Consider the following 13,318-nt stretch of genomic DNA (forward strand, 5'->3'; position numbering starts at 1 on the left):
AAACAAGCTGAGAGAGCTGGAGCTGTTCAACCTGGAGAAGAGAAGACTCTGAAGTGACCAGAAGGTAAATGGGGATGTAAGAAGAAAGGGGACAGACTCTTTAGCAGGATCTGCTGTGACAGAACAGGGGGAAATGGTTTTAAACTAAAGGAGGAGAGAATTAGATTGGATATAAGGAAGAAGTTTTTTACAATAAGGCTGATGAGGCACTGGAACAAGATGCCCAGAGAGGAAGTGGAAGACCCGTTCTTGGAGACAGTCAAGATCAGGTCTAGCTGTGGATGTCCTTGTTCATTGCAGGGGAGTTGACAAAGATGACCTTTATGGGTCTCTACCAACTCAAAAGATTCTTTGATTCTGTGAACTCACATTGTGAGTCATTAAAGACTCCCAGTTCCAAGCCCCTGCCATGGGCAGGGACACCTCCCACTAGACCATGTTACTCAAAGTCCCATCCAGCCCGGCCTTGGACTCCTCCAGGGATAAGGTATTCACAGCTTCCCTGAGCAACCTGTTCCAGTGCCCCACCTCTGAGTTAAAAATTTCTTCCTTATATCTAATCTAAACCTCTCTGTTTTCAGTTTAAAACCATTATACCATGTCCTCTCAAAGCATACAATTTATCCTTTCCCAAGATAGGACCATGTTTTATGAAATCACATTACACCCATGTAGATTTTCACATTGCAATGGAAAAGTATTTAGACAGTAGCTGCATCTTTAAAAACGCGCCCTGAATTACTGGCTACTTATTAAAAACTGCAGCTGTTATCAGTAGAATGTAAGGGCTATTACAAGGATTTGGAATAAACTCATAAAACTCACAGATAAGTAAGTAATAAAGCTTAGCTCCCTGCTTAACCAGGTTATCAACAAGAAAATCAGAATAACAAGTTCAGTTAATGCCTAATAGGAGAAAACTGGTCTATGCAGAAGAAGCAAGTAGATCCTTCCCAAAGACCTCTATTTCTTAAAATCCCATCTCTTTACAAGATTAACACAGGATTAATATCAGTGCAGCTGTATTTTTGTCACTTTAGCTAACCACAAATATTCTGCTTCTACATGACATTACCTTAATGCTAGCTAAGTATAACTTGCCATGCTCTGGGGTTATTTGCTGTTGCAATTTTAGCTTGCGTTCATACTTTGTCCCAAGAAATAAAAAACCCCTACCCTACCTGTCTAAAATAACTTTTGCCAGAGCCCTGTTCGTCTGTCCCTACTTGCAATTTCTGCTATCTTTGCAGTTTCTGTTATTAATATATATAACCTCGATTAAGCAACAGAGTTAAACCACAGGCTTTCTGCTCTATTAGGCCTTATGCTCTGTTAGACCACAGTCTTTATGCTTAGGTTATAGGAGTGACCTGGATTTTTCCATCTTTCAGAGCATCTATATAGTAGCAGTTAGTTAATCTGAAGAGAAAAAGGAGCAACATGTAATGCCTAAATCTTAACCATGAAACATAAAAAATGTGTTTAGAACTCTGAACCAGCAGAGGTTAAATTAACATTGAGAAGCAGGGTAGCAAAGAACAAATAACCTGGAAGAGACTGAATGCCCAAAAGAGAGGCTATAGTGACACAAACTGGAAATGATATGACAATAAAGAAAAACTAATAAACAGTCAGAGCTCCTGTTCAAAATACACACATTGATTGATGCTTCTAAAAAGAGAAAAGTCTAAATCCAAAGAGAAAGATCACGGGCTGCAAAGTGCCCTGAAACGCAGATCTGTGCTGCAGAGGCACTGTGAAGGGAAATGCCATCCTGGGTTCCTCCATTCTGTTCCCCTGTGGTCCTGGGAACCCCAGGAGGGACAGCCCTGGCAGGTCCAACACTGCCTGCAACATGAATGAATTTTCATTTACTACTGTTTCTTCAATATCACTGCCAGAAAGAAGCACAAAGAAGCAGTAGTATGGATTGACAAGAGCACAAAAAAAGAAGGGGGGGGCAGACTTGAATCAGAAGTGGAGGAAGAGGAGAAAATTGGGCAGTGAAGCATGTGCTCCAAATGACTTCAGGTAAATCAATGGCAGCTGCAGAAAAGTATCACCAACACTTCAGACAATCCTGAAACAGCTCTGCCATAAAATGGCACTCTGACACAGCAGCAAACACCAAAGTGATGGCGTTTCTGTATAGACTACACCTATAGAGCTGCTGGACTCCCTAGGAGATGAAGCATGGCAGCCAGCAACATAGTGCAGAATGTGATACAGACAAAAAGAGTACAACTGAGACAAACACGGTCTGATCTCACTATGTTATCAGTGGCCATGCCTATCTAGAAAAGTGCTTCTCCATCACTCTTCCTGTGTGGTGTGGTGATCTGCTTAGCTCCCATGTAGCTGCCATTTGTCTGATCCTCCTCAGTTATGAGCTCTTGTTCTACTTGAAAGCTTCCAGAGGTAAAATGGAATTTGGACATTTGTCCTGGACAGTGGTCAGTTGGTCAGAGCAGAGGTAGTAGCTTTGTCTACTTACCTGGTGCACAAAACTCCTTCACAAATGACAACAAATGCACATCCATAAAACAATTTGGGTTCACTATGAGATTGAAAGGAGTCTCTGGGCACACAGTGCAAACTGGGTGAATCCACAGTGTGTCAGATTTGCTGCACACCCCAAGCCAGTGTGCATGGTGAACCTGCTGTGCCATGTAAAGAAACAAACCAAAGAGACTTCCTAGAGAGAAAAATAGAGATGGGCTATCTGTGAAAGGAAATTTAAAATTGTTATCCTCTTTCCTTCAGTTTCAAGAAACCGCTTTACTATATGATGGCTAAATAAATCTCCTTTGCATTGCCAAGAATAAAATGTCTACAGAAATGTTGTCTCACTCTTGGTTCCACAGTTGAAAATGACAAAGTACCAAGCAGAGTAGTGCACTTTCATAGAATGGCTTAGATTGGAAGGGGTCTCAAAGATCACCTAGTGCCAACCCCCTTGCCATGGACAGAGTTGCCAACTGCTAGATCAAGCATTAAATCAAGCTGCCCCATCCCAGCCTGGCCGTGAACACCTTCGTGGACAGGGCATCCACAACTTCTCTGGGCATCTTGATCCAGCCCCTCACCAGCCTTTCTGCAAAAAACTTCCCCAGTTTAGTCACAAGCTTGCCCAGAGGAGTTGGTCCTTCCATAGAAACCACTGCTATGCAAAGAGATCATCCTGAGGAGGGGAAAAAAAAAAAAAAAAAAGTGTAGTTTTACTACCATAGCATAGCCCTCTGCCAATTTCTTCTTTGCAGATCTAATTAGAGCAGAGCACATTAATCCAGACAGTTTGCCTGTTTTGCCAGCTATTTCACAGAGACGTAGAACCTAGTTTTCTCTACCAGTAGCAAGACAAACACATGAATATCTGCTATGGAAAATTCACTGTTACTCATTCCACAGTTGCCAAGTTCTTATTTGTTACCAATCTCAGAGTGTCTTCAAAAGGTGACAAAAAGGTCCTTGCAAAGCTAAGAATCTGGCTGCACATTTCAATGTGACAAACACAAAGGTGGATGTATTAACAAGACCTTTTCACGGAGACAAAAACAGGACAAGCATCAGGGAAATGGAGCTGGCATCCAGTACACCCAACAGATAGCAGTGATGCTAGGTGAGTGAGTTCAGACACTGTCAGGGCGTTCACACAAGCCTGGAAAACAGATGTTGGAGAATGCTGAGTTCTAGCTTGTGAATCACAGCCTCTTGGCTTGTGCTTGTGCAATGCAAAAGTGCACCACTGTACTTGGTGAAAAAACCACAAACTTTTGTTTCATAAAATAGCTGACAAAATTTGCTCAGAAATGCCCTCTATATTATTCTTTTGGAAAATGACTGGATTTTCATATAGCATAAGAGCTATAACTCACTTTGGTTTCCATATAACTCTCAAATTTCATTTGGGAGTTGTCCCTTTATTTATATTAGCATAGCTTCGTACCATTGCAGAAGTTGAACTCTGAGCCTTCTTTGATTTTGCATGTTGGTGATATTACAAAACTTATACTTCAGAAGTGAGGAAAATTGGCTATCTGCATAATAAAACTGTACAGCACAGTAACACTTTATGATATTGAAATTTTGGTTTTGTATCTTTTAAAATCTTTGGATGGCATGTAAAATGTGAAGGAATCTATTTTTTAATTGCAATGCTAGTTTTCATACAGTTTTGCAAGGATTAGGTTGAATCAAACTAAAGATGTTTTTTGTTAGTTTTTTTTTTTTTTCCCTAAGAGCTGAAATCTGGTCTATAGCCTCATTTTCAGTAATCTGGAGCTGCTATCAGAGCTTTGATCATATTAAGTCTTACAGGTGGAAAACTTACTTGAAAATTCCCCCCACGTTTGGGGATGTCAATAAAGGTCTTCTAAAGTGTCAGAAGTGATTGCTCTGTTTGTAGTTTTACTAACACCAGTTACAGTGGCATTGTTTCCAGTCAGAAGAGAGTATAAAGAAAGAACTAAATGCTCTTTTTTTCTTCTCCTAGGCACTGCAGATGGTAAACACCTATGCACATAACTGGATGCACGCATGCACATGCATGGCGATCTATTTCTTCGGAAGGAATACATTAAAGTATTTGCACCTTGAGATAATGAAGGAAACATGTAAATACAGCACTCTATTCTTTCAAGAAATGCTTTCAAAATGCACATACTCCACTCCCCTTAAATTATGATAGAAGATGGGTCATAATAGCAGATGTAATAGGCAAGAAGGGAGAATGGAGCACAATTCCCTAAACTCGATAAAATAAGCAATTACTCTTGTTATCTGAATGGCTCTGTCAGTAGAGAAGTTGTCTGTGTCATAACAGAACCTAACAAAGCCTGTTGCCTTTAAGCATCAAAGGCTTTGGCCTTATTATCTTTCTAAGATGTGCATGTATAATAAGTTTTCCCAACAAATGGCGAGGAAGTGTCTCTGGCAAAATATAAAATGGTGATAAACTATGTCCAAATGATTAATTCACAGAAATTCTCCATCACACTGCAGCGACATGTGCCCGTCTCTTCTGTTATGCCCTTGGAGATTTTCATACTAAACGTATGTGCATATTTTTCATGGCCACTGATATTTGAATTGCAGCCTGCTCCCATGCAGAACATAAAACACTTCAAACTGCATAATGCTGACTAAATTATAAGTTCTCCAGTGGCCCGAGGTAGCAAGGGCCATAATAATGAGTGTGCTTAAGTGGTTTGTGTAGATTTTTTCCCCTTTAATTTTAATGCCCTGACTTGCTGCTGCCTTTTCTAAAGCTAGGAATTGTCTCACACAATCATAACAACAGGGAAATAGAAACTGCATTATGCTTTGAAAAAATGTAGGATGCAAAGCAGAAGCTTCAGTCATCAAGCACAGTGATAGCCAATTCAGTCCTGTCGATCACGTGGAATAGGAAATGCTTTGGTGACTTTGTTCATATTTGTAATCATATTTGGGCTGTTTCATGTGTAAAGACAATTCAGACCCCATTTACTGGATACACCATAAAGCTGCAGTCCTTCCAATCACATTTATATTGCACATAAAAAAAAATAATAATAAAAAAAGAAAGAAAAAAGAAAAATAAACAGCTGAAATTTCAGTTGATTAAAATGATAATGAAACCAGGTAAATGAAACCTGCCAAAATACTGAGAACCTTACTCATAGCATTACAATAGGTCAAAGTGGAAATCTGTAATGAACACTTAGCCATTTTGCAATGTTTTCAATGTTCTGGTATTGGTTATTTTTCTTGGTTTTACTCAAAAGACAAATGGACAAAAATGCTTACACTGCAGCAATGTTCACTTCCATGGTAATTGGAAAAATATACACAAACTGTGCTAATATCCACGGATGTTTATAGCCAGGCAGATAAAAAGCTCTTGGGAACTTTTTAACTGTTTCCATCAACTTCCACCACCTCTAAATGGAGACCACGTTTGGCCAGCACATTGAGGAGCAAGGAGCTATTGACTTCACAGACCAGCACAGAGGAAGACAGGCTCTTTACAAAATCCTTTTCATGTTCCCCTTTTTTGTCACACTGTGTTTTGGGAAGCTCATTTCTACATCCCCTGCTCTACATGATTGAGACAGATGTTTAAAATCACTTCTCACAGGATTTGAACCAACCCCCATCTGTACCTAACCACTTCATCTGGTCTACAGTCTGAGGCCCTCTTTATAGAAGACTGCAAACATATGTTGTTAAAACACTTCTATATTAATATGACTATATGACTCTTCTCCTGGTACCAGTTTGCAGATCTCTTCTTCATTGTGAAAACAGACTAAAATTCATTTTGTCAGTTTCTCTATGAGAATCTTATGAGGGACAGTGTTGAAAGCCTTACTGAAAGTAAACAACAGCCACTGTGCTCTCCTCATCTACCACACCAGTCATTTCATCTAAGGTGGTTATCAAGTTGGTCAAGCACAACTTTCTCTGGATGAATCCATGTCAATTTCATAGTGGTTTCCAGAATTTTTTGCTCCATGCTTTCTTAACAGCATATCTGGATGCTCAGACAGTCTCTCTCTTTCTTTTTTTGAGTTCTTCCAGCAGCATCTTGTTCATTCATACAACCCTCCTGAATTTTTTTCCTCACTTTTCACTAGGTGCAATGGATGGCTGTTGAGCTTGAGGGAGGTAGTCCTTGAACCTCAACTAGCTTTCTTATGCCTCTCTTCCCTCGAGGCCTTATCCAATGGGACTATGCCAGATTACTGAAGAATAAAAATCTGCTCTCCTGAAGCCCACAGCCCTGCTCTCTTCTGTCAGCATCCTGAACTCCGTCATCTCATGGAAACTGTAGCCAAGTTTCAGCCTTCAATATCCACAGCTTCAACCAGCCCTTCCCTGTTTGCAATTATGAGGTCCATCAGAGCACTTTCTCTATCATTGGGTCAGGGAGTTGTCATCCGTATTTGCTAGGAGCCCCCTGGATTGCTTATGCATGGTTATGTTGTTCCTCCAGCAGATACTGGGATTGCTGAAGTCTGCCAAGAGGACCAGGGCCTACAAATGAGATGCTCCTTCTGTTAGCAGGTAGCCTCATTCACTTGTTTTTATTGATTAAGTGGGCTATAGCAGACACCTACTAAATGTAATCCATATTTATCTGCTCTTTAATCTTCACTGTTAATATTACACAAACTCCTGAGAGTCCTGTATACAGGAAGGTGCTTGGTCCTGAGAAGTTTCTTTGGTCATAAGTGCATCTGACTAGCCATAAAAAATGACATTTATATTTATTCTGGAGATACTGACTCAGCATTCCTCATGTCCCATGAAATCAAATCAAGTATATTTCATAATCTCTCAAAACACCTATCTGTAAATTTTGGTATCTTAAGTGGTCTGAATGAGTGAATTTCCAATTTTTAAGACATCATTAACTGATTTATACAAAGAAAAAGATGCCCACAGTAAATAATCTGTTTAATGCATTGCATGGCAAAATTAAGTAGGGAATGTATTTTAACACCTTAAAAATCAAACAGATATAGTGGTTCATCAATTTCAATTCTTGTGACAGAAATTCTTAAAAAGCATAAAACCTAAACTTATTCTATTCACATGTGAAGACCCTTTCATGCCAAAAAATATATAAACAGCCAATCATTTAGCTTTAAGCTTTGACTCTTTCTCTAGTATAATTTGTCCTGTATTATAAAGTATTGAACAGTCACTGTATAATACAGCAGAATTCTCCTACTCTGAAGTGCTTGGAGATACAGGCCTGCAGGCCCCTGCAGCACAGCAGCCTTCCTAATGTCAAAGGTACTTCATTCAGTTCAAGTGGACAGCTAACCTTCAAAGTAGCTTTATGAGGTAAGTGCCAGTTTTGATTTGTATCCATATTCAGAGAACAGTGAGCTAAGAACTCATCTGTGGCTTCAGGCAGACTTTAATTTAGAACTAAAAATTATAGTACTAATAGAAGAGAATAGACAACTCCACTGATAGCCTGGCATGTAGCCATCCTATATAACAGTTTTCTGAGGCAAGCATTCCAATTCTTAAAGCTGAATAAAATGTTCTCTTTATCATACCAAACTTCACTTATTCCTAGAGGTTTCTGAGAGAAAGTTTGAAAACAACTACAGGTTTTCTGAAATCTCATTTATAAAACTATATGTACAATTGTCAGATTACATTATATTTTAATGAGCACATAAGGCCTACCTTTGGAAGTGAAATATATTTATACCCCTTTCCACAACAAAACAATACATCACAAATCTTGGGTATTCACATGTGAATCCTGTCAAGATCTGCAGCAGAGTTTTCAAGTGTCACTTTCAGGATGAAAGATTCTTACAGAAGTACCTCACAAACAAACTTTCAGGAGCTGATTGATGTCTGAGGTATCTTGCTGTGAGTAAGACACTGTAGTTTGTTCAAATTAGCGTACAAGATTTCTCATTTGAGCTCATTAAAAGCAAAAATGCTGCATGCTAATAACTCATGGAGGTGAGATAATTTTTATGTATCCTCTTGGAACACACCCCACGTTCCCCAGCTCTCTTAGGATATAATAAGTGATGAAAGGTTCAATTTAGAAAAGAGAAGGCTAAATTTACAATAAAAAGGGCTTCCACCCACTACTTCAAAAGGACATTTATGACGCCTCTGAAATTCTACCTACAGTTTATGTTTTAATTAATTTTCTAGTTAAATACACACACATTTTTCAATCCCACTGAATGTGTAAGTTTTAAGCACTTATCTCCATCTGGTTCCCTGATAAACAAGGTCAAAGCTTATACTAAATCCAAAACTAGTGCTCAAAAATAAGCCTCAGGTAAACAGTCATTAAATATATATATATATTTTTTTTCAAACACAAAACAGTCACTCAAACTGAAAATCCCTGTTTGTATGGCTCAGCCTCATTGCTAAAAGACTTCCGTTCCCCATAAGAAAAAAATTCAGCCTTCTTACCAAAACCAGCCCTAATGAAACACTTATCAAGAGTAGCAAATGAGCTGATAACTTGGTAATGTGGCCACCTGTCAGCTAGGCACTGGTCCAATGTTTCTCACTGATTTCATATAGGCCTCCGAAAAATGCATTAGCTCATAGCAACTTTCAAATATAACCTGATGTAGGTTGAATAGATCCAATGGTCCAGAAGCAGTTGGTTTATGCTGCAAAATTTTAGTCTCCCCATCTTGGAGCAGCATCTCCTTGCAAGCTGAAATAAATCATGGGAATATGTACCCTTTCTTCAAATTACTCTTGATGTCATTCATAGTACGATTTTAAGGCTGCATAAATAAAGTGCACATCTGTCTGCTAACCAAGAACTTGGCAGAAATATGAGTGTAACCTGCTTCTATTCATGACTCAAAGTAAATGAAAGCACTCTAAGACTTGCTCTCTAGCTTTTGTGTGCCACTCAAGTACCCTTGGCTTGGATCTGCGAGGAATTTATCCACAGCCAAAAGGAAGCCACAAAAGTCAGGTACTTAAATTAACCCCTTAAACATGCCAAGTAGTTAGGCACCTCATTCTGCTTGGATTTACAGTAATGATCCCCACACACTAAAACTACCTCCAGTTCTTACCTAAAGACAGTCAAATCATTTTTCTGTACCACATCATGCCACTAGCTGAACTAGCTGTGGCTCTTGTGGTTCAAGAGATGTCATTATCACCATCAAACTTTCCTATTAGCACAGCTGAACAATTTCCAAAGCAATCTGCCCCACCCTAAGGAGATGCTGCTGAAAGACATAAAAAAATATAGTAACTGATGGCTGAGATGGTCTATTGTCAGAATTATATGGAGCATTTGCTCTTTATGTTGCTTAATTCAGCTTGGAGACTGCACCCTTTTGATGATGAAGACAGGTCAAAGAGCTTTAGTGATGAAAACGAGCACCTTCAATCCCCTTAATTTATAAAGTATTTAAATCTTTGTACTTCTGCGAGAGCTGTCGCTTGTGTTATTTGTCCTTCTCTTTTTAATGGATAGTTGTAGTTCCCCCACGTTGATCTGAAATCTGACACATTCTTTTCTAATTAAGGACATCTAATGGGAAAGCATAACTTTCCCATGATGCCTGCTACAATAAATCCTCCTAATTATTAATGTACCCAGGCAAGTGACATCTCATTATTTTAGGTGACTTCACAGCACCATTTGACAGGAAATAACAATGATTCGACCTCAAACCTCTAAATTTGGAGGAAGTTAAGCAGATCAGAGATTTTTACTCCCTTAAAAAAATAAAAAAATATGTTGATTTATCTTGCTCCAGCTGTTATTCACGTAACCCGGAGGGGTTTGATGAGTTAAACCTCGTCCCACAGGCTGACCTTAAGACAGAACAACGGTGGTGTGCTTTGAGGACTACGCACGGCACAGCGGCCCTTCGCACGGAGACATCGCCCCGTTCCCTCGCTGCTCCCTCAGGGTTACCGTCACCGGCCGTCTCCTCCCGAGGAGCGACGGCAGCGGGAGGAGGCGGCCCCGAGCCGGGCCCAACGCCGAGTCAGCAGCGCCCCCTGGTGGGCGGAGGGTGGTACCGCCCTCACCTCATCCGCGATCGCTGTTATCTCGCTCCCTCGGAGTTTCTGCGGGGGGAATGTTAATTTCCCTCACCGTCAATACCATGAATAATTCAGGCTGCTCTCGCGGAGGCTGAGGTGCCCGCGATAAGGGTATCACAGGATCAAGGGAGGCTCGAACTTTTAGAAAGTGAAAGGGAATCTGTTAAACCTGGTCTCGGGTGTGTGGTTTGGAAGCAGCTCACCACCCTCGTGTGGCAATTTGCAGCTGAGAAAAATGCCCATGTGCTTACAAACTAACCTCCTTCCCTGCGTTACAGGCTTCTGCCAGCAGACCCCCAGGCCTGAGACAAGGCAGGTAGTGGCACCTTGCAGACAGGAGAAGGCTGCAGCCCCTCTGCACAATGTGTGAAGCTGCTGCTACTCTCCTCAGACAGCTGTTCTGGAAGTTGGCCTTTTCTGCTGACAGAGCACTTTGCTGGCTTATGTCCACCACAGCTCTCTAGTCCTTTTCCACAAATCTATTGCCTCATCACTCTGCCTATATTGTTGCACAGGGTTCTTCCTCCCCAGATGCATTTCTCGCAGTTTCTGTTGACATATTCCCACACTCTATGCAGGCCCAGCTGGATGAAATTTATTTAGAGCTTGAGAATGTCAAGTGGTATCTCAATTTGGTGTCACCTCCACACCTGAGGAGTGAGATATGCATAACTTCCTCTGGGCACTGATAGTAACTTAGAACAGCCAGTTCCCAGGACAGATTGCTGAGGTATTCCTCTAACTACTGGCCACCAGGAAAAGCATGAGCCTGTATTGGGCTTATGTAGTGAGGTTTTGGTAGTGCAGGGAGCTGCAAAGTTTTTCTCTATGAGAAAAGCCCAGAAGCTGCCCCATGTTAGAGCAATTTCCTTGTTGTTGTTTGGACATTTTAGTTCTTTTTCATCATATCTTCTTGCCGTGTTTCTTTGAGGAGGGGTAGTGAGAGAGTGACACGGTGGAGTTTAGTTAGCCAGTGGTGGGTTTCACACCACAGAAACATTCACTACTACCATGTGAGCTTGATTAACCATTTTTTACTTGTCTAGTTGTTACCCAGCCAAACTGAAGTGTCCTATTGTGGATGTAAGAGTTATGGGTAAAGAGAGTATGTCAAAATTCTTACTTAAGTTAAGCTGCGTGTCCTTCCATCCACTAATCTGGACATTTTACCAGAGAAGTAATGATGATTGGATCAGGTTGATCAGGCAGACTATTCCCAATCACCTTCTTCTCTCAGCTTTCATCATGAGCCTTGGAAAGGAGAAGGATCCAAAGCATGAAGGATTGCAGTGTTCCTTTCTAGTCATTACACTTGCATGTGTTTCTGCTCTCTCATTTCAACACCTTGAAAATATTGAGCGAGTCAAAGAGCAATTTACCACTATGGTAATTCTTCCTGGTGCTTTCTGTTGTCAGTGATGGTCTTCGCCTAACTAAGGATATAACATTATTAGCTGGCTATTTCTGAAGGGAAACTTAACCTAAAAAAATAATTGTTGTGCTCAACACCACACAACACATCCATTGTCAAGACAAGAGCAGAACTCAGGATGTACTACTCCCTCCTGGCCACATATTCATTCCCAGATTCATCATATGACAGCTATTGCCAAGAACATACTCTTCCATTCAGACCTAATGAGACAAACAAATACTTCTTCCATTCATTGACCTCCACGTGAGGCCTCATTGCATTATAAATATACATGTCTAATTTACAAACAAAAAAGAAACACAATGGTGAACTGAATTATTCAGATTGCAACATGCACTTGGCTCTGATAATAAGCCCGTAATGGGGAAGAGGAGCTCATTAGGGAATGCTAAAAAAAAACAAGGATGACAGACTGAATAAAGCAGGTACATGGAATGAAAACAACAAAGCTGGTGAAAAGATTTCTGTTTGAAATTGTAAGTACAAATGTCTTATTTGGTGTTTTTATACAAAATTTCTAAATACGTATATTTTTTAATTAGAAATGTAGAGCTTTCATTCATATTTTAAAACTTTATATACACTTTTTCATTTTAAAAAGGGAAAAGCAAGGAGAATGCTTTTATTTGTTTTTTTTCCTTTATCATGCTTTCCCCAACTAAGGAATCGCTGTTGTGTCTTTGTTAGAGGTCTTCTTAAAGATATGAAATGGAAGGTTCAGGGTTTTTTTGAGTATTTGTTTGGAAGTACACTTGAAGGAATTCAGCACAACATGGCAAACCATCCACAGCAGGTGAAAAAAGGCATAGCATGAATTTCTCATCCCAACATCAACACTGGCTTTTGTTTTTGTTTATTCTTTGGGTTTTTCTGCCTGTGAGGAAGAAGTAAGTTGATGTAAAGCCAGGAATGATTGTGAAACAGGGGTGCAGCTCTTCCTACATTACGCATTGGACTGAAAGAAGGTGTTTGTCACACACTGTTTATACAGAGTATTCCCAAATTGATGTAAAATAAAAACATAAATATAACGTCCAATACATTACAAGGGTTTTGTAAATCTCTACAAAATAAACAGGGTAAATCATTGTTTGGTTATGTTGCTACATCCAGTCAAGTCAGAGACTGGATTGTGTGGTGGTTTTTTCTTAGTTATCTTTTGTTCTCGTCATCCTCCCAAATTTATGTATGAATTGCTCTTTATGATTCTCTGATCTGATATAAAAGAAAGGCAATGGAAAAAAAAAGCCAGCTATTAACATTTGTAATTCTGCTACTTATTAGATCGGAAAGAATCAGGGCCTTTCAAGATGTTAAACAGCA

The 13,318-nt window shown here is 39.9% G+C and overlaps 1 long non-coding RNA gene across 1 annotated transcript; it reads left to right on the forward strand.

Moving 5' to 3' along the window:
* Positions 1–445: 445 nt before the first annotated feature.
* LOC109366698 lies at positions 446–12,394 on the forward strand. Its single transcript, XR_002113213.1, has 6 exons — positions 446–487; positions 1,902–2,031; positions 4,493–4,613; positions 6,977–7,047; positions 7,704–7,833; positions 10,321–12,394. It is a non-coding gene; the product is annotated as an uncharacterized LOC109366698 (long non-coding RNA).
* The last annotated feature ends 924 nt before the right edge of the window (positions 12,395–13,318 follow it).

Source organism: Meleagris gallopavo, chromosome 3 (genome assembly GCF_000146605.3).
Source record: "Meleagris gallopavo isolate NT-WF06-2002-E0010 breed Aviagen turkey brand Nicholas breeding stock chromosome 3, Turkey_5.1, whole genome shotgun sequence".
Taxonomy (NCBI): domain Eukaryota; kingdom Metazoa; phylum Chordata; class Aves; order Galliformes; family Phasianidae; genus Meleagris; species Meleagris gallopavo.